This window comes from Lagenorhynchus albirostris, chromosome 14 (assembly GCF_949774975.1).
Source record: "Lagenorhynchus albirostris chromosome 14, mLagAlb1.1, whole genome shotgun sequence".
Classification (NCBI taxonomy): domain Eukaryota; kingdom Metazoa; phylum Chordata; class Mammalia; order Artiodactyla; family Delphinidae; genus Lagenorhynchus; species Lagenorhynchus albirostris.
The window spans coordinates 66,212,124-66,233,004 of NC_083108.1; the positions used below are offsets into that span (position 1 = coordinate 66,212,124).

At 46.5% G+C, this 20,881-nt stretch overlaps 1 protein-coding gene across 4 annotated transcripts in view; it reads left to right on the forward strand.

Moving 5' to 3' along the window:
• Positions 1-2,441: 2,441 nt before the first annotated feature.
• AP1B1 (adaptor related protein complex 1 subunit beta 1) overlaps positions 2,442-20,881 on the forward strand; it is a 53,393-nt gene continuing 34,953 nt past the window's right edge. For 2 of the 4 annotated variants that reach the window (XM_060170294.1, XM_060170297.1), the window contains exon 1: positions 2,442-2,574. The gene's annotated coding sequence lies outside the window, so the exon portion shown is untranslated. Of the gene's footprint in view, positions 2,575-19,409; positions 19,532-19,709; positions 19,846-20,881 lie in introns of those variants that run through there. The other 2 variants (XM_060170295.1, XM_060170296.1) reach the window with 2 other exon arrangements.

Consider the following 20,881-nt stretch of genomic DNA (forward strand, 5'->3'; position numbering starts at 1 on the left):
TAGGTGAATGAGTGGGACTTGTGAGAGCACATATCCAAGGGCTCTGGGGCCAGTCCCTCAGCGCTGTCACTCACACACTGTTTGGCTTAAGCTCTTGGAGTTGCAACAACCCTCCACCTGGATAAAGTGGAGCTGAAGTGAGAAGGAAATGAGACCCTCTGCACACTGCCTGGCCCACCAGAGGTGCTCCATAAACATTCATTGTTGCTCTGCACTTCCTGCTTTGGACTCCCATAGCCCCCAGCCCATCCCCTACCACAGCACCAATCACACTCGTGTCTGCTGCTCTGTCATCCTCCCCAGACAAACAGTAGGGTCAGCAAGAGCAGGGCCTTTGCCTCAGCCATGCAACTATCCAACACCCAGTCCAGGGCATGATTCAGATCAGGGACTTGGGAACTGCTTTCTGAAGGACCCAGATGTCTGGTTCCCTTGCCTTCCTGCCTCTACACTGTTGTCCCTGGATCACCTTTTCCTTTTGTCTCAGCCCATGCAACTGTGTTCTTATTGGGCAAAGCCTAGCACAAATGTCACTTTCCTCAGGATATCCTTCCTGAGCAAACTGACGCTGTGACTTCTGTCTCCTTGGAAATCTTCCATCTCTGACTGCTTCTACCACTAACTTGTCACTTTCACATAAGCTGTCCAGCTTGGTACCTTTAAGTTCCTTGGTTTGTTTTGTTGGGTAATTCTTCTCTTTCCATGTCACATTCCCAGTGAAATTTTGTTTTCCAATGAGGCTGATGGCATTTGCCAACATTTATCATTAGGGGAATGGTGGTTCCTCCAGACAGCTGTATATAGCACATGGAACATGGCATGTACATATAGAATTCTATTTGTTTCCTGTCTACTTCAGAAGAGGATTTAAAAAGTGGAGTAAGGTCTGTAATGTAGTTAATGGTATTGTTCCAATGACAATATCCTGGTTTCAATATTATACTACCAATATATAAAATGTCACCATGGAGGGAAGCTGGGTGAGGGGTACATGATACCCTTTGTGTACTATTTTTGCAACTTCCTGTAAGTCTATAATTATTTTAAAAATAACATTTTATAAAAAGTAGTTGAGGGACTTCCCTGGTGGCACAGTGGTTAAGAATTCACCTGCCGATGCAGGGGACACGTGTTCGAGCCCTGGTCTGGGAAGATCCCACATGCCGTGGAGCAACTAAGCCCGTGTGCCACAACTACTGAGCCTGCGCTCTAGAGCCTGTGAGCCACACCTACTGAGCCCGTGTGCCACAACTACTGAAGCCCACACGCCTAGAGCCCGTGCTCCGCGACAAGAGAAGCCACTGCAATGAGAAGCCCGCACACTGCGACAAAGAGTAGTCCCCACTTGCTGCAACTAGAGAACGCCAGCGCGCAGCAGTGAAGACCCAATGCAGCCAAAAATAAATAAATAAAATAAAATTTTTAAAAAAGTAGTTGAGGCTGATTAAACATAGAAAACTATATTAAATATTAAAACAGTAATATCTGGATTAGATGGGACATACAGACTTGGCTGTGCATGCTTATTTATCAATATATTTTATAATATTAAAAGTTTGGTGACAACCTAAGTGTTCAGCTGTAGGGGATTGTTTTTTAGAACAGTGATGCCACCCATACTGTAGAATTCCATGCAGGCATTGGAAAGCACCAAATAGAAATGTATTTATTGTTTTGGGAAAGCTTTACCAATATCTTGGTGAGTTAAAAATACCGCATGATATGTCGAGTCTGGAAGGGTATTCACCAAAATGTTAAAAATCATTGTCTCAGGTCGGTGGGATTGCAGATGATTTTTTATCTCCTTTTGCTTACTAGTATATTTCCATTTCTCTACAATGCAAATATTATTTTAAATATTTTAAAGAGAATAATCAGAAATTATCTAGGAGGAGGAGAAAGTTAATAGTACCAGAGTTGGGAGCGAGATAGCTATAGAAATTGAGGTCCTGGCCGACCCAGCAAAAGGGGAAATGGGACATTATGAAGTTCTCCTTGGAGGGTCTGAGGTTTTCCCGTAAAACGCGGAATTCCCCTATAGGGCTGCACTGAAGGGCTGCAAGCGCTAGACTAGACTTACAGCTCTAGTTTAACTCTTCCCTTCACAAGGTAAGTGCTCTTGAGCAACACCTGCCCCTTTCAGAACCTCAGTTTTCCCATCTGTAACACAGAAGGGAAACGGACCTCAAAGTCTCTACGAACTTTTTCGTCTCCATCACGTTCAATTGCTTAACGGTTAGCTGGCCTAATTTTTCTCCGCGCTCTACCGAAGACAGGGGCAGAGAAGGACGTGTCGGGGGCGGAGTTAATTCCGGTAGGCCCCGCCCCTTCTGGCCCCACCCCGCGGGCACCAACCCCCGCCCCAGCCAGTGCACCCTTGACCCCGCCCCCAGCCCGTGCGTCCACCGGAAGTGCCCGCGCGCGGGCAGCTCACTTCCGCCCGGCAGGTGACAGTCGTGGGGCTCGGAGCTGCCGGCGGCACGGACGCACGGGGAGAGCAGGGGGACAAGGCCGCAGACGTTTTACTGCCGCGTCGAGCAGCGCCGTGGCTCCGGGAGCCGTTCGGACCTGTGGGTGAGGAAACGGGAAGCCTGACGAGGCCGGAGAAGTGGTGGGGCGGGGAGTCAGGGGTCTGAGGTGAGGGGTTTCTGGGGTCAAAGGTCACGGAGAGGACAGGGAGCTGGAGGGGCTAGAGTGGCTTCCCAAGCCAGGACGAGGCAGAAGGGCTGCGGGTTCATTCATTCGCGCCTCCTTGGCCGCCGGCCTGCACCCCAGCCACCCCAAGTCCGCATTCCCTCCCAGGGCGCCCTCCCGGAGAGACTCCTAGACTTAGGCCTGAGGGAGCCTGCGCCTGGCCAGACAGGAAACTTCTCTTTGGGTACTGGTTCCCCCTGCACAGTCACCCCCGTGGCTATCCTGAGGCCTCCTCATCGTTCAGGGCCTTATCTCTTTGCCAAGGTTCAAAAAGGAAAAAAAGAAAAACTAAGAAATGGCCCGGCGCAGCCTCCTCTGGGGTGGGGTTGGGCTTGGTCTGTCCGTAGGCGCCTCACGGACAAGTTAACTGGGGACACCTGTAATAATGCCAAAAGTACTGATGGAAATGCTAGCTACTGGTTACTGAGCTCCTCCTACTGTGTACCAAGCCCTGTGCTAGGCACTTATAATGCCTCATTTAAGCTTCCCAGCAACCTTTGTGAGGTAGCTACTGTTGTTATCCCCATTTTATCCACGAGGAAACTGAGGCACAGAGAGGTTAAATCACACCTGTAAGGTCAATTGGGTAGTATAGACAAGAGCCAGGGTTCCCACCCAGGCTCTCACGGACCTGTAAGTGCAGAGACAAAGGAGAGGCTGGAGCAAGGTTGGGGTGTAGGGGCTATTTAATATTTTTAGCTACCATTAAATTTGCACCTATATAAAGATGTAGCCTTCTTGCTTCTCGTCTGATCTTCATAAGGAGTATTTGATTCACTTTCTTCAGGATGAAACAGTTCTGTAGGCTATTGCTATAACTGATTACCTTTCAGGGCAAGAGAGGAAGTTTTTCCTGACTATTGAGAACTGTGAGACATAAAACAGGCTGGCCATGAAATGAATTTAAGAATATCCAGGACTTCCCTGGTGGCGCAGTGGTTGGGAATCCGCCTGCCAATGCAGGGGACACGGGTTTGAGCCCTGGTCCGGGAAGATCCCACATGCCGCAGAGTAACTAAGCCCATGTGCCACAACTACTGAGCCTGCGCTCTAGAGCCTGTGAGCCACAGCTACTGAGCCCACACACCACAACTACTGAAGCCTACACACCTAGAGCTCATGTTCCACAACAAGAGAAGCCATGACAATGATAAGCCCACGCACCTCAACAAAGAGTAGCCCCCACTTGCTGCAACTAGAGAAAGCCTGCACGCAGCCATGAAGACCCAACACAGCCAAAAAACTAACTAAAGAAATTAATTTTTTTAAAAAAAGAAAAAAACAATATCCAGAACCTCTCTTGAGAGTGGTTGAGCTGCATTCTTTTTGGAGTGAAGAGAGGAACCACGTGACCGCTAGGGGATCTTTTGGCCCTGGGTTCTTGAAGAACATTCCTAAGGGAAGGGTCTGTGTCTCTGAGAAAAGTACAGGTCCCATGGCTTCTTGACTGGGGAGCCACATCTTGTCCAGGAGCTGGTAAGGTGATTTCATGGCCAGAGGATGAGGCTTTGTGAGTCTGAGCCTTATTCCTTTGCAGAGACATTCACTTGCTCCAGTTCTGCCTCAGTTTCCCTGATAGCAGCACAGAGCTGCTGATTTCCTACCCACTCCTAGGTATTATAAGCCTTAACGAACCCTTGAGGGTTTCCACATGCTTCTGAAGAAAGCTGTGATATAAATATTACTGTAGTGCCTGTTTTTAAACTCTACGATCTGTTCTCCTAGTTCCATTGAATTCACGGAAACTTAATATTGTCACCTTATCCCCATCCTTCCAAGGGAGGATTTGAGATGAAGTGACTTGTCACAGATGGTAGGAACATGAGCAGAGCTCAGAGCATCTGGCTCCCTGTCCTGAGTTGAGCCTACCAGGCCTCTTCGACCTCTTAGAGCAGCTTCATGAAGAGTGACTTCACTACTTTACAAAGACTCAGATCCCTTAGAGGTTGTGTAGAGATTATCTGTTGAGTGTGGTTTGAGCAGAGGCTTCACCTGAGCGACGTGAATAGCTTAGAGGTGTGATGGAAAAAGCACTCCTCGACTCCCCATCAGTTAACCCTGGGTTCCAGTCCCAGCTCAGCAGCTTCTTGGTAGTGTGACCTGGAGCCTTCTTTACCTCAGCTCTCAAATAATACCTTCCCCTCCCCACCCCCCCACCACCGAACACTGGCATATGTCGGGGCTGGACAAGGACATTTGTCAGAGCCTGTTGTGGTGGTGGGTGCCTTGACCCTAGGCAGTTGATGCCCACTGGGGGCCTGGTTTTGGGGGTGTTACTTCTATCTGCAGACAGAGACCTTTATGTACACAGGACTTCTCCCATCCTTCTTGTTTCACTTCCTAAAAGTGTTTCAGAAGAAATTCAGTCTGTTGGTCCTGCTGGCTCTGGGCTTGGACTTTCATCTTTTTCTAGTCATCCTTTGAAGCTGTTGTATGTCTTGACTGCTCACTTCCTGAAAACCCCCACGCCTGGCACCAAAGCCTGATGTGCTGATGGTGAGCAAACATTGCTTGGTTATGAGTTTCGCGCTTTGGTGTATTTCTGAAAGCTAAAGGGGCATCTGTTGCTTGTAGGTATTTCTTTTTCTGAACAGGTCTTTTTTTTTTTTTTTTTTTGTGGTACGTGGGCCTCTCACTGCTGTGGCCTCTCCCATTGCAGAGCACAGGCTCCGGATGCGCAGGCTCAGTGGCCATGGCTCACAGGCTCAGCCGCTCCGCAGCATATGGGATCTTCCCAGACCGGGGCACGAACCCGCGTCCCCTGCATCGGCAGGCGGACTCTCAACCACTGTGCCACCAGGGAAGCCCTGAACAGGTCTTTTTGCCTAAGATAGGTCACTGATAAGTTATCAGAGCACAGGAATGGTTTTTGTGTTCTTCTTCGCTTCACACAGAGAGGAACAAATAACTCCAGAGAGAGAATATTACTTGGGCAAGTGGCGAATCCTTTAAAAAAAAAATTGTGCTTGAATATCCATCAGTGGATCCTCATTGCTCTCAGGCTGAAATTCACATTCCTTAGCGTGGCGGTCAAAGCCTTTTGAGCTCTGACCTCTGCCGGGTTCTCCTGCCTCATCTCTCCTACTACTCACTTCCAGCATCTCCCCAAGTTCCAGTCAAACTCAACTGCTTGCCACTTCTGCCATCCCCAGTTGTTTACCTCTGTGTCTTTGCTTTGTGCTGTTCCCACCTCCTGAGCACCAGTTCCTGTCACACACACCCACTTCTTTGCTAGACCACTACTTGGTGCTTCCCATCTGATCATCTCCTGCACCTTGCAAGCCTGAACTGGTTGTCCTGTGGCATTGATCACAGTGGGTTGTCATTGTGTACTTGGCTGTCTTCTAAGTAAACAGCTCTTAATCCCTGGAGAGGACTTGTTTTAACTGTCTGTGTCTCCAGCACCTAGTGAAATATCTGGCACATAGTAGGTGCTCAGTAAATGTCTGGTGAATGAATGAATGAATATCACATTGAATTTTTAGGATTCCTTGACTCCTAAGGAATTCAGAGCACTTCCCAGATGATCTCCTGTCCATCATCATGTCACCCCAGGGAGGTAGGGAGAAATCTGCCCAATGGTGGGAATAACTACTCTCGAACTACTGCTACCACCCAGCCAGCCATCAGAGTGCTTCAGGGCCTCCAGAGACCTGGGGGTTGGAGAGCAGCAGGAGGTGCTGGTGGTAACGGCTCTCCCTGTGTAGTAGTAAAAGTGGCTAACATTTATCAAGCACTTGGTGGGCTGGGTACTGCTGAGGGCTTTGCATGTATTCACTTGTTTTAGCCTCACAAACCCCTCAAGTATGTGACATTGTAATTCTCGTTTTGCAGTTGTGGTATGGTTGTGCCTGTTAGGTTGTGTAGACCCCTTGAGAGCCCATGTTGTACCCTCTGTGGCCACCTTTCCTTTCCCAATCCCTTGTTCTTGAATTGTCTCCTGTTATTTAATAGAGCTGAGGAAGGGCTTGGCTATGGTTCTAGCCTCCCAAGCCTCATGCTTTTTGGGTTTTTGGCCTTGGGCTTGACCTCTGACCTCCATTAAGAGGGTCTCCCTGAAGTTGGGAGGCCTTCTCTAGTTAAGGTAACAGTATGGTTGGTTGACTACAGAATGCCCAGAGGTCATCATCAGCCAGGATGCCTTAGTCATTGATCCATTGTCTCCTCTGTGGACTTGAGCTGCAAGATTTGTAGGTTTGGAAGTCAGGTCTCAAAAGCTTTAAAACTGGGACTTCAATGGCAGTCCAGTGGTTAAGACTCCACGCTTCCACTGCAGGGGGTGCGGGTTCAATCCCTGGTATGGGAAATAAGATCCCACAAGCTGTGTGGCGTGGCCAGAAAGTTTAAAAAAAAAAAAAAGTTTTAAAACCAGCCCTTCAGTGTTGGTTTTCAGCAGTGAAGACATTTGTTACAGCTGAGCTCTATAGAGGACTAGCCTTAGGTGACATACTCTTTTTTTTTTTTTTTTTTTTGGCGGTGTGCGGGCCTCTCACTGTTGCGGCCTCTCCCATTGCGGAGCACAGGCTCCGGACGCGCAGGCTCAGTGGCCATGGCTCACAGGCCCAGCCGCTCCGCAGCATGTGGGATCTTCCCGGGCCGGGGCACGAACCTGCGTCCCCTGCATCGGCAGGCGGACTCTCAACCACTGCGCCACCAGGGAAGCCTGGATGACATACTTTTTATCACACCCTAATTGCTTTTACGGTCCTAAGCATATTTAGAGTAGAATGACAAAATTTCATTATAGCAAGCTATTGAGTCTTTTCTGTGGTTTTCACTCTTTGATCTCTAAGGGCTGGGTGGCTGGATGTTGAGACACTGAGGACAGAGCCTTCATATGCCCAACATTCATTTATTCGTTTGTTCGTTCCTTCATTCATTCAGTATTTATTGAGCCCTGCTGTGCCCCTGGCACTGGGCTAAATGTGGTGACAGGTAAACAAGCCAGACAGTTTCTGCCCTTGGATTGCTTACCACATTCTAGTGGGGGAGAGAGACAAAGAAGAAATAGAAAACAAATGTTATAATTAGAAAAACAGATAAATCATGAGGGAAATGAGGCAGAGCAGCTCACCCCTGTAAAAATGTAAGCCAGATCTCAGGACTCTTGCTTAAAACCCTCCAGTGGCACTCAGCTTATTCAGAGTAAAAGCCAGAGTCCTTACCTTGACCTGTAAGGCCCCCTCCATTCTCTGACCTCATAACCCACTGCCCCCCTCACAGCTCACTCTGTTCAAGCCACATCACTTCCCTGCTGTTCCTCAAACAGGCCAGGCATACTCCCACCTTTGCACTATTTTTTATGCCTGGAAGGCTCTTCCCCAGGCAGTGTCACCTCTCAAGGAGGCCTTTTGTGGCCACCCTGGTTAAATTTCAACCTCCCACTCGTCCTCCCCCACACTCCCTATCCTCCTTCCCTGCTTTCTTTTTCTCCATAGCATTTATCACTGTCTGAGATACTATATATGTTACTTATTTATCTTGCTTGTAGTTCCTGTCTGCCATTAGGATGTAAGTTCTATGAAGGGAAAGGTTTTTGTCTGTTTAATTCACTGCTTCATCCCCAGCATATAAACCTATTTATGGCTCAGTAAATATGTGAATAGGAGTACTGGGCTATGAGGACAGAAAAATACCTACTTAGTGCGTGCAAGGATGGTATCTTTGAAGTGATGTCACCTAAGCTGAGATTTGAAGGATAAATCTAGAAGCTGGAGAGATAATCCAGGCAAAAGGATCAGCAAGTATGAAGGCAGTGAAGAGCTTGTCAACTAGAGGAACACAGAAGGCTGTGGGCCTGGAGGGTTATAGGCGGAAGGAAGGGCCTAGCTGAGCTCACATCATAGCCTGTGTCAGAACCCCCTCTGCACACCTCCCCCAGTAATTTGTTTCCCCACTTCCTGCAGCTCTGGTCACCCTGAGCTGATGCCCAGGGCTGGGGATAGTGATCTGATGGTGATCTGAAGGAAGTGGCCTGAACATTTCTCCTATTGGAGATGTTGCCACCTGACCGTCTACCCTTTGCCCTTTCTTCTCTCTCTTATCATTTATCTACTTACCTTCCATTTACTGTCTGTAAAATGGGCTAGGGTGTTTGGCATTCTCAATTTCAAAATAGCTTGACAACCAGAACAGTTGTAGCTCTGACCCTGGCAAACACCATGAAATCAACATTGGGAAGCTGCTCTCTAGCTGAGGTTGGTTTACAAAACATGAAATTTCCCTAAGAGGAGGATTGAGCACCAGTCATTTGAATATTTACTGAGCCCCTACTACTTGCCAGGTACCAGTCTAGGAGCTAGGAATACAGTAGGGAACAAAATGAACAAAATCCTTGTCCTTATGGAATTTCATTATGGAGGGGAAAAAAATAGATAAGTGTTTTATCCTATGTTGGTGATAAGTACTTAGAGGAAAAAACAGAAAGAGGAAAGAAGGATAGGAAGTGTGGGGGATTTGTTGGGGGTGTGTACAGTTTTAAATAAAGTGGTTGGAGAAGACCTCAGTGAGAAGGTGACATTTGAGCCAAGACATGAAAGAGGTGAGGGATACATACACTACCAAATGTAAAATAGATACCTAGTGGGAAGCAACTGCATAGCACAGGGAGATCAGCTCGGTGCTTTGTGACCACCTAGAGGGGTGGGATAGGGAGGGTGGGATAAGGAGGGTGGGAGGGAGACGCAAGAGGGAGGAGATATGGGGATATATGCATATGTGTAGCTGATTCACTTTGTTATAAAGCAGAAACTAACACACTATTGTAAAGCAATTATACTCCAATAAAGATATTAAAAAAAAAAAGAGGTGAGGGACTGGGGTGGGGGGGAGGAAAGAAATAGGTGCGGGAGATTAAGAGGTACAAACTTCCAGTTACAACATAAATGAGTCACAGGTATGAAATGTACAGCGTGGAGAATATAGTCCATAACTATGTAATATCTGTATGGTGACATATCATAACTAGACTTGGAAATATGTATAAATATCGAATCACTATGTTGTGTAAAAGGAACTAACATAGTGTTGTAGGTCAATTATACTTTAAAAAACAAACAAACTTACAGAGAAAGAGATAAGATTTGCGGTTACCAGAGGTGGGGGTTGGGGGAAGGGGAATTGAATGAAGGCAGTCAAAAGGTACAAGCTCCCAGTTAAAAGATACATAAGTATTAGGAATGTAATGCACAACATGATAAATATAACACTGCTGTATGTTGTGTATGAAAGTTGTTGAGAGTAAACTTAGATTTCTCATCACAAGGAAAACATTTTTTTTCTGTTTTATTTTGTATTTATATGAGATGATGGATGTTCACTAAACTTACTGTGATAATCATTTCATGATGTATGAAAGTCAAATCATTATGCTGTACACCTTAAACTTATACAGTGCTGTATGTCAATTATATCTCAATAAAACTGGAGGGGGGAAAAAAGATGAGGAGCTGAGCCATGAGACTTTATAGAGAAAGAGCCTCCTTGGCAAAGTGAACAGCATGTGCAAAGGCCCTGGGGTTGAAACATGCCTGTTGTGTTCCAGGATCAGCAAAGAGGCCCGTATGGCTGGAACTGAGGGAGTGATGGGGAGAACAGTGGAAGAAGAGTTTGAAAGAGATAATGACAGGGAGGGTGTGTGTGTGAGAGACAGAAGCGGGCATGCATCTCATCTAGGGCTTTGTGGGCCATAAGGCCATGGTAGGGACTTTGGCTTTTACTCTGAGTGAGACAGGGAACCATTGGGGGATTTTGAGCAGAGGGGTGCCATTGTGTGATTTAGACTGTCATAGGACCATTCTGGCTGTTGCCGGGATGGGCTGTCAGGTGCAGTGTGGAAGCAGCTTTGGTAGCAATCTCAGTGGGAGGGGATGATGGCCTGGGGCCAGGTGGTAGTGATAGAGCTGGTGAGAAGCCCCCTTCGTGGACTCGGAATTCATTTTTTTTTTTTTTTTTTTTTTTTTTTGCGGTACGCGGGCCTCTCACTGCTGTGGCCTCTCCCGTCGCAGAGCACAGGCTCCGGACACACAGGCTCAGCGGCCATGGCTCACGGGCCCAGCCGCTCCGCGGCATGTGGGATCTTCCCGGACTGGGGCACGAACCCATGTCCCCTGCATCGGTAGGCGGACTCTCAACCACTGCACCACCAGGGAAGCCCCTCGGAATTCATTTTGAGGTTAGGCCCGACAGGAATTACTGATGGATTAGATGTATGATATGAGACAGAGTGTGTTATCAAGGGTAACTGAGGTTTTGGGCCTGAGAACCTGTCAAAGATGGTTTTGGTAATAACTGGATAATGAAGACTGCAGGATGAGTCAGTTGGGGGATAGGAGGAAGCAAGTGGCAGTTTTTATCATTTTAAGTTTGAGCTGCCTGTTAGCCATATAGACATTCCAGTGATGTCAGGCAATTTGAATATATGAGCTGGGAGTTCAGAGGAGAGGTTGGGCCTGGGGATGTAAAGTTGTGAGTTGTCAGCACATAGATGGTACTTAAAGGCATGACACTGGATGAAGCAAGCAGCTGGAGGAGGGAAGAGGGCCTCTGGGAAAGGGCAGAGGAACCAGGCCTGAGCCCTGGGGCACTCCAGGTGTTGAAGGAGAGGGAGAGGAGGAGGAACAAAGGAGACTAGACAGTGGGGTAGAAGGGAAAGTGGAGAGCATGACATCCTGTAATCCAAGGGAAGAAAATGTTTCAAGGAGGATGGAGTGATCAGTAGCATCAAATGCTTGTTAGCATGAGACTTGTCATAAGATCACTGCGTCTTCTGCTGGCAGGGTCCAACTCACCCTGGCATCCAAGGCTGTCTTTGAATCTCATCCTTCCCTGACTAACCTCATCTGCTCCTTTCCCTGCCATGATCTTGCCTTCAGCCAAGCAGGGGTCTCACAGACTCCTAAATATGTGTGCTTGTTTTGGCCTTGGATATGTCACTCCTCTCTCAGCATCTCTAACTCCTCATTTTTAAATAGGTTACTGGAGAATTAAATGACACAGGGGCTCTAAATTACTTAGCACAGAACCTGTGCCCCAGCCAGTGTTTGTGTTTGTTTAGTTATTCTCAATTCACTCCCTGTTATGTGGTCATCTTGTGGGTCTTCTCCATGTCACCTTCGCCCCACCCTTTCCAAATCCGACACATATTTTCATGTCCAGCCAAGCCCCTTTTAATCCAAGAGGGCTTCCTTTGATGCTCCACTCATCTCAAAGTCTCCTCCTCAGAGCTTTGGTGGCAGTTATCTGGAGGGCATGATTACTCTGCTGTTCCCCTGAAGTCCTTCACCTGCCCTCTGAATCTGTAGGAGCCATCAGGAAAAGATTGTTCTTTGTCTGCTGTGTGTGAGCTCCTGTGTGGGGTGCAGTTGCAGGCTTGGAGCTGATGGTGCTCCACACTGTTAAACATGCTATATCCAAAATGTGACAGATTTTCAGAAAGTGTTCCCAATGTATAGGCGGGAAAACTGAGGTCTCAGGAGCCTAGTTCTTTAGTCTTTGGCCTCTGTTTCCTCATCTTCATTGATTTAAGGATTGTTCAGAAGAAGCCCCTATTATTTCGTTTATTTATTTATTTTTGGCTATGTTGGGTCTTCATTGCTGTGCCCAGGCTTTCTCTAGTTGCGGCGAGCGGGGGCTACTCTTCATTGCAGTACGCAGGCTTCTCATTGCAGTGGCTTCTCTTGCTGCAGAGCAGGACTCTAGGAATGTGGGCTTCAGTAGTTATGGCTCACGGGCTCCAGAGCGCAGGCTCAGTAGTTGTGGCGCACAGGCATAGTTGCTCCATGGCATGTGGGATCTTCCCAGACCAGGGTGCGAACCTGTGTCCCTTGCATTGGCAGGCAGATTCTTAACCAATGCGCCACCAGGAAAGTCCTTGTTATTTCGTTTTTAAGGAACTTTTCCTTGGCAGCAGATCTTTCCATGCATTACTGCTTGTAGATTAGTCGAGAACTGGCCCTTGATGCTAGAATTCAGTCCTAGAGACTCAGTGCTGATAGAAGAACGTTTGCATGTACCATTTGCCTGCCTTTAGTTCCTTTTCATTTTGAGACTTTAATTGCTAGTGGGTCTCAGAAGATTGACTTTGACTAGTCAGTTTTCCTCCAAATCCCAGGAGACCCATAACTGGGTGATCTCATCCAGACAGGCTTTCACTAGGCACATTACCAAGCTTGACATCCCTGCTGTCCAAACTGGATGGGCTGGCCCTAAAATAACCTGTAATTCAACCTTCGAGGGACTCAGCAGGGATGTGTGGCAACATACTTCACATACCATTTAGCCTAGAGTGTGTGTGTTTGTGCCAGGGTTTCATCAGAGAGGAGGAGCTGCCTCACTGGACACAGTGGGATGTGTGTGACCTCATTATGGAGCAGGAGTAGAGTGTGTCGGCGCTACCATTTTCTAGCTGTGTGACTCCAGACAAATGCCTTGACCTCTCTGGGCTTCGGTTTCCTTATATGAAACTTGGGATATTATCAATACCTTCTTCACAGATTACTGTAAAGCTGTTTACGTAGTTAGTTTCTGGCCCATAGCACATATCCATCTGTCATTACCACTTCCATCGCCACCTTTGTTTCAATTCTTGTGCCAAGCCCAAAGGAGAATACAGTATTTTCTCATAGTAATTGAACTGGCTTGAAAGAGCCTATCTGAGTTTGGTGACCACATTGTCTCAGAGAGAAAGTCTGAAATCTGGTTTCTCTACTGCTGACTCACCTTTTTTTTTTTTTTTTTCTCACTCTTGTGGCCTCTCCTGTTGCGCAGGTTCAGTGGCCATGGCTCACGGGCCCAGCCGCTCTGCGGCATGTGGGATCTTCCCGGACTGGGGCAGGAACCCGTGTCCCCTGCATCAGCAGGCGGACTCTCAACCACTGCACCACCAGGGAAGCCCCTGACTCACCTTTTAATCTTCAAGGTGGCCTTACCTGTTTACCTGTCTGTAATGTGAACTTGAGTACTGACTTGTGAGGACCTTTTCCTTTTTTTTTTTTTCAATTTATTTATTTTATTTTTCTCTGTGTTGGTTCTTCATTGCTGTGCGCGGGCTTTCTCTAGTTGCGGCGAGCGGGGGCTACTCTTCATTGTGGTGTGCAAGCTTCTCATTGAGGTCTTCTTGTTGTGGAGCACAGGCTCTAGGCACATGGGCTTCAGTAGTTGCGGCACGCAGGCTCAGTTGTTGTGGCTCGCGGGCTCTAGAACGCAGGCTCAGTAGTTGTGGCACATGGGCTTAGTTGCTCCACAGCATGTGGGATCTTCCTGGACCAGGACTCGAACCCATGTCCCCTGCATTGGCAGGTGGATTCTTAACCACTGCGCCACCAGGGAAGTCCCCCTAGCTTAGTCTTGACTGTCCTTGAGCAGGTTTCTGAAAGCTATTCATCAGGCAAGGGTTTAACAGTAAAATTCAGCACTGAAGTTGGAAGCCACCAACACAGACTTTTAAGGATCAGTTTTCCCTGCCCGGATATCCTTGAATTCAGAGATGGGTCTTGGGAGCTGGATCAGACCTTGTCAGATGTCTTTCTCCCCGTTTCGCTTCCTCAACTTCTCTGGCTGGTCTCACTACACCGATAGTCTCCCTGGTTCCATCACTGGATGCCGATGGCGTGCAGTCCATTGTGCTGGTGCTGCCAACTTCATGCTTCTTGTCCGACTGCAGAGTATGGGCTGCTCTGACATGAACCACTGCCCTGAGACTAGAAAAGTCCTCCCCTGGCCATTGGCTGGCCATTTGGGGAATTGCTTGGCTTGTTACTGTTTTCCCTTCTACTGAAGACCTAATGAGGTTTGCTGGCCCTGGCTGCATTCTGAATTTGTTTTCTTTTTTGTCCCCTTGGAAACGTTTTCTGTCGTGCTCTGTGAATGATCATGCTCCATTTTCTCTTGTTTGATACCCAGGAAGAACACTCTGGTGAGGAAGTGGATTCCACCTCTAGCAAGGAATCATAGAACATGAGATGCAGGAGGGATCTTGTCCTTTAAACTTTGTCTTCAAACTTTTTTCTGTGGAACTATGGGGTGTCTGAAGGGCCCCTGGTGAGGAGGGGGAAAAGTGGGCATAGTGAAATGAGTCAGGCTCTGGGCCCTCACCGTTACTTCAATCAGAGCAGTTCCACTTTTATTTTAAACAATTTAGAAATGGGGTGATGGGGGGTGGGGCTTGAAAAGCCATTGATGTGGTTGAATTCTCTTGTTTGACAATTGGAGAAAGGAAGGCCCAGAGATGGGGGGTATTTGCCCAGGGTCACACAGCTGTTGGTAGCAAAGCTAGAATTCCTGGCAGCCATCTTGGCATTGGATCAGCCGTGCCATGTTTGTGGAAAGTTAGCTGCAAAGCCTCATGTTCCCGGTTTGCCCAGTTGTTGCTGTCTGGCACTCATCAGGGAGTCCTATTGTTTTGATCTATTATGGGCCCTTGGTTTTCTAGCTTCTCTGGGAACCTGTCCTTTCATTTTGTCAGCAAACATTTGGTGAACTCCTGGAATATGTCAGACATTGTGCCAGTCACTGGGTTGACAGCATTAAACAGGAAAGATCCTAAATTAGAGTTGTGAGGAGGGCTATGGAGAAGTCCACAGTATGATTGACTCAAATGTCGAGGAGGCTTCTGCCCCTCTGGGTCTGGAGAGGGGTCCTCTGGGGCAATGGTGTTTGAGCAAAGACTGAAGGAGGAGCCCGGGGGTGGGGATAGTGTTTTGAATTAGATGCACCATTGTTTTCTAAACTGCATTATGTTTAAAAGAGATGATACATGCATAGGATATAAAATTCCCAAGATAGACAAAGGTAAACGATGAAGGGTCAGTCTCTTACCCCAACCATTGGTAATCCAGCTTCCTTTCTTGAGGCAACCACTGTCCACTTTTCTTATTTACCCTTTCAAGGATAGTCCATGCATTTGCAAACACTTGGTATTTATGTTTTATTAATATTTTAATTTTTAATAGAAATGGTAGTATACTACATATAGTTTTTCATCTTGCTTTTTTTCACTTAATATCTTAGAGAGTGTTACATACAAGTACGTGTAGAACTGCCTCATTCTTTTTCATGATTACACAGTATTCCCCATGTCTGTATGTAGTGCCGTAATTTTTTTTTTAACATCTTTATTGGGGTATAATTGCTTTACAATGGTGTGTTAGTTTCTGCTTTATGACAAAGTGAATCAGTTATACATATACATATGTTCCCATATCTCTTCCCTCTTGCGTCTCCCTCCCTCCCACCCTCCCTATCCCACCCCTCCAGGCGGTCACAAAGCACTGAGCTGATATCCCTGTGTTATGCGGCTGCTTCCCACTTGCTATCTACCTTACATTTGTTAGTGTATATATGTCCATGCCTCTCTCTCGCCTTGTCAGAGCTCACCCTTCCCCCTCCCCATATCCTCAAGTCCGTTCTCCAGTAGGTCTGTGTCTTTATTCCTGTCTTACCCCTAGGTTCTTCATGACATTTTTTTTCTTAAATTCCATATATATGTGTTAGCATACGGTATTTGTCTTTCTCTTTCTGACTTACTTCACTCTGTATGACAGACTCTAGGTCTATCCACTTCATTACAAATAGCTCAATTTCATTTCTTTTTTAAACCAGTCAGTCCTCTGTGGGAGGACATTTAAGGTGTTTACAGTGTTTTGCTATTATAAAGGATGCCACATGAGTAACTGTATCTACATAGTTTTATACATATAGAAGAAACTCCTGGAAGCAGAATTACTAGGTCAGTGGGTAAGTACCTTTGCAATTTTGGTAGCTGCTGTTGCCAAATTACTATAGAGGTTGTAGCAATTTAGACTCTCACTAGCATCGTATGAGGGTATCTATTTCCCCACATCAACACCAACAAGGAGTGTTAGCAGACTTCTGGGCCTTTACCAATCCAATAGCTGATGGATGGTATTTCATTGTAATTTCCATTTCTCTTACAAGTAAGCCTAAATCGTTGTATTTCATTTTCTATGAATGGGTCACATCCTTCGCCATTCTCTTTGTAGTCACTTTTTATGTATTAAGGAAAATAAGCTTTTGTGATGTGATGCAACATTTTTTGTGTGTGTGTTTCTTTTGTTTTGTACGCCATTTGGTTTTTATTGGTTTTGGCCATGCAGGAAAACTTGATTTTTATATAATTGAATTCATAGGTCTTTTAAGACTTCTTGATTTTATGTCATACCCAGAAAGGCTTTATTTCCTTTGGATTATACAGTGCTCTATTTTTCTTCTCCAGCATTGGGTTCTACTTTGTTATTTTTTTAAAATAATTAATGTTTGTTTAATTTACACCAAGTGAAATGCTCAGCTCTTACGTGTACAGTTTGGCCAGTATCTGCATCAAAATACAGATCATTTCCGTCACCCCTAGAGTTCTTTCACCCACGCATAAATCAGTCCTTCCCACCTAGAAGCATCCACTGATCAGACTTCTGTCACTATAGGTTACTTTTGCCTCTTCTGCTTATTCTAGAATTTCATATTTACGATGTTTATGTTTGCAGTTGTCAGTGTCTTTCATTCTCACATTATCCCGTCAGTGGTAAATTCCCCATTTTTTTTTTAATTTATTTTTTTATTTATCTTTGGCTGCTTTGGGTCTTCGTTGCTGTGCATGGGCTTTCTCTAGTTGTGGCGGGCTGGGGCTACTCTTCATTGCGATGCGAGGGTTTCTTATTGCAGTGGCTTCTCTTGTTGTGGAGCACGGACTCTAGGCGCACGGGCTTCAGTATTTGCGGCTCGCGGGCTCTAGAGTGCAGGCTCAGTAGTTGTGGCGCACGGGCTTAGTTGCTCCGCGGCATGTGGGATCTTCCTGGACCAGGGCTCAAACCCTTGCCCCCTGCGTTGGCAGGTGGATTCTTAACCACTGCGCCACCAGGGAAGTCCCTGAGTTCCCCATTTTTAAGAGATGAAGTTGAATTGTAGAGATGAAGTAAACTGTAACCTCAGCTCAGTATTCTTCAGTTAATTATTATTAGCAAGTTTGAGACCTTGGAGAAAAATTGTAATATATTCAATATTTTCTTTTTTAAAAAATTAATTAATTTATTGATCTTGGTTGTGTTGGGTCTTCGTTGCTGCGTGCGGGCTTTCTCCAGTTGCGGCAAGCAAGGGCCACTCCTCGTTGCTGTGCACAGGCCTCTCACTGCGGTGGCCTCTCCCGTTGCGGAGCACGGGCTCCAGGCACACGGGCCTCAGTAGTTGTGGCATGTGGGCTCAGTAGTTGTGGTGCACGGGCTCTAGAGCGCCAGCTCAGTAGTTGTGGCACACAGGCTCAGTTTCTCTGCAGCATGTGGGATCCTCCTGGACCAGGGATCGAACCCATGTCCCCTTCATTGGCAGGCATATTCCTAACCACTGCGCCACCAGGGAAGTCCCTCAATATTTTCTCAAAAAAAAATTTTTTTTTTTTTTTGTGGCGCTATGCGGCATGCGGGATCCTAGTTCCCCAGCCAGGGATCTAACCCATGCCTTCTGCACTGGAAGCATGGAGTCTTAACCACTGGACCACCAGGGAAGTCCCTTAATGTGTTTTTTAATAGATTTAAATTCATTTTGTTAGCTTAAAACACAGAAAGATATTTTTAATCTCCTGGTCATAAAATTACATTTAGATTTGTGATGACGCAAAAATTTTAAAAGTGTTGAGGACTTTTTTTCTTAAACCCAACCCTAACTCCAGTTGCTAAAATTCAGTCTTTAGCTGACAATATTTTTTGTGAGTTTTTTTCCTTTCCTTTTCTTCCTAGGGCCTCATTTTTCCACTCTTAAATTACATCTTTGTCCCTGGCCAGTACGTCAGTGATTCTCACCAAGGACTTCTTTATAATTCTAGAAAATGTAGGAGAAAACTACTCTGTTTCAGGCCTTATTACTCAGTTCATTTCTTTACACCTAGTGACAAGGGAAGCAGCCCTTGTCAATAGGATTTAAAACCAAGAAAAAAGTGAGATTAACAGGAACTGGCCCTGGGATTGTGGCATCAGAGTCATCTACTGAGAATGGATGTGGGGAGGGAGGACAGAGGTGGGGACAGCAGCAGTGTCTCCTCCAAAGACAAACTGGTCCCAGGTGTGCCCCGCTTTGAATTTGGACAGTGCCATCCCCTTCAGGCATTCCTTGGCCTGTAAATACTGAAACTGAGGGGTATCCCAGCATAGAATGCTGTATCCTTAGCAGAAGTGACTCATCACATTGGCCAGAGCAGCTTCTGAAACAAAAATTCCCTCCAATTATTGCTTTTTTTAATGCGCTCTGCCACTTCCAAAGATGGAATCCAAACCCTAAGCTTTTTCTTGCCTAAATTGGCTGCTTGCTTTCAATTGTGGCTCATGTACATGGTCAGAGTCTTGGCCCCTGTGGCCTCCATTAGCAGGGATACAATGCATAGCAACGGCTGAGAGCAGGGCCAAGAAAAGCACCAGTCTTTCCTGTGGCATCTGCAAGTCTGAGCTCAAAGTCTGACTGAACTGTAGGGTTTTTTCCATTCCTGCAGAGAGAATGAAAAATCTCTCTTGCGCTGATACCCTAGGCAACTGCGGTGAAAGAACATGCGGAGGTAGCCACCCTCAGTAGATCCACATGGTGCTGGTGATCTTTCATGGTGAGGTGAGGTTTTTTCATCGGTGCTCTGGGGTGGCTTTGCAAAAGCATTTTCATTTCTCTCCATCTTCTCCTTCCTCCTCTACCTTAATTTCCTGTATGTGAAACAACTTCAGAGGGATACAATTTCTGCATCAGCAGTCCCACTGGGCCCTCTGCAGAGGAATATGCGAAATAGATACTGCGGAGGAAAGAGGCCACCAGCGCCAGCCGTCACATGGGATGGCGGTTTAAGTTTGTGAGTAGTTGCTTAGCACCTGTAAAAGGAAGAGTGTCATCAAAAGCTCCAGCTGTAGGGACATCAGCAGCTGTGGTGGCTTCACTAGCTGACCCTGCAGCTCTCTTGCTTTTTTTTAATCCCCCAAAGAGAAATTTTCCCATCCTTTCCTCCATCTGGGTGGTTGCATCCAACACAGATCTGCCAGGCTGTGTTCTGGGAATTCAGGGCCCTTGGATGTTGTGTTGTGCCTGCAGATGAGGGGAACACCTGTGACACCCTCCTCTACCAGAGAAGGAAGAATTTCTGGGCAGCGCTGAAGTTGGACATCTAAGGTAGTTTTTGCTTTGTTCACTTTGATTTCCTTCTAGATTTAACGTTGGAGGGGTTTGTACGTTACTTTCTGTGATTTTTTGGCCTGTGATTTTTAGCCCCTCTTGCCTTCATTGATCCCTCTTCTTCAACTAAATTTAACCTTGGGAAACCCAAGGTACTCTCCTATTCTGGATACCTCTGGTTATGCTCTCAGGCCTGTGACTTCTGAAGCCATACAGCCTTTTATTGTGTGACAGACGTGCCATTGCCTTCTTTACCTGCTCATTCTCAGAGCTCCACAAAGAACCTCTAGGTTGGTGAGGTTTCTCTGAGAAAATGGCTTTCTCTGTGCTCAAAATGAAATTATTTTTAATGTATGTAAACTCCGGTAGGAAACAAATGCTTATATAGTTACCTCACAGCTGTCGGAGAGCAGGCTGAGGGTTCCTGGGCTTTTCAGTGGCTACTTTTCATTTCTTTCAACAACTATTGACTGAACCCTGGCCACGCTTGTGTGGAGGATGGATGCAGCTGTGGACCAGGCCGACTTGGGTCCTTGCCTTTGTGGATCTGTTTGCAGCCCTGACTCCCGCTGCTGAGACTGGCAGTTAGTGGCCCCGCAGTGGCACTGGCATCAGCAGACACGGGTCTCTTCTGGTCTTTCCCACAGCTCCCACAGAAAAGTGCCATCATCCCTTTTCAACCTGACAAAGCAAAAGGAATGTGGAATTGTGTCTTTTTCTTTATACTTTTGTCAGTGAAGCCTTTATTCCTTTATCCTAATGGGATCCACAAAGGCTTTAAGGCAGCCCTGAGGCAGTACTTAACGGTTCCCTGTTGGTTACTGAAACAAAACCTATGGGCAGGTGTCTCAGTTGGGAAACAGCCCTGTTGCCATCCTGCCATAAATACAGGCTTAAACTGGAAAAATACAGTTGGGCTGCAGGGGAGCTGTGTTGCCATTGTTTCCAGAGATTTTTTATAAAATAAATTTATTTATTTTATTTATTTATTTTTGGCAGTGTTGGGTCTTCGTTGCTGCGTATGGGCTTTCTC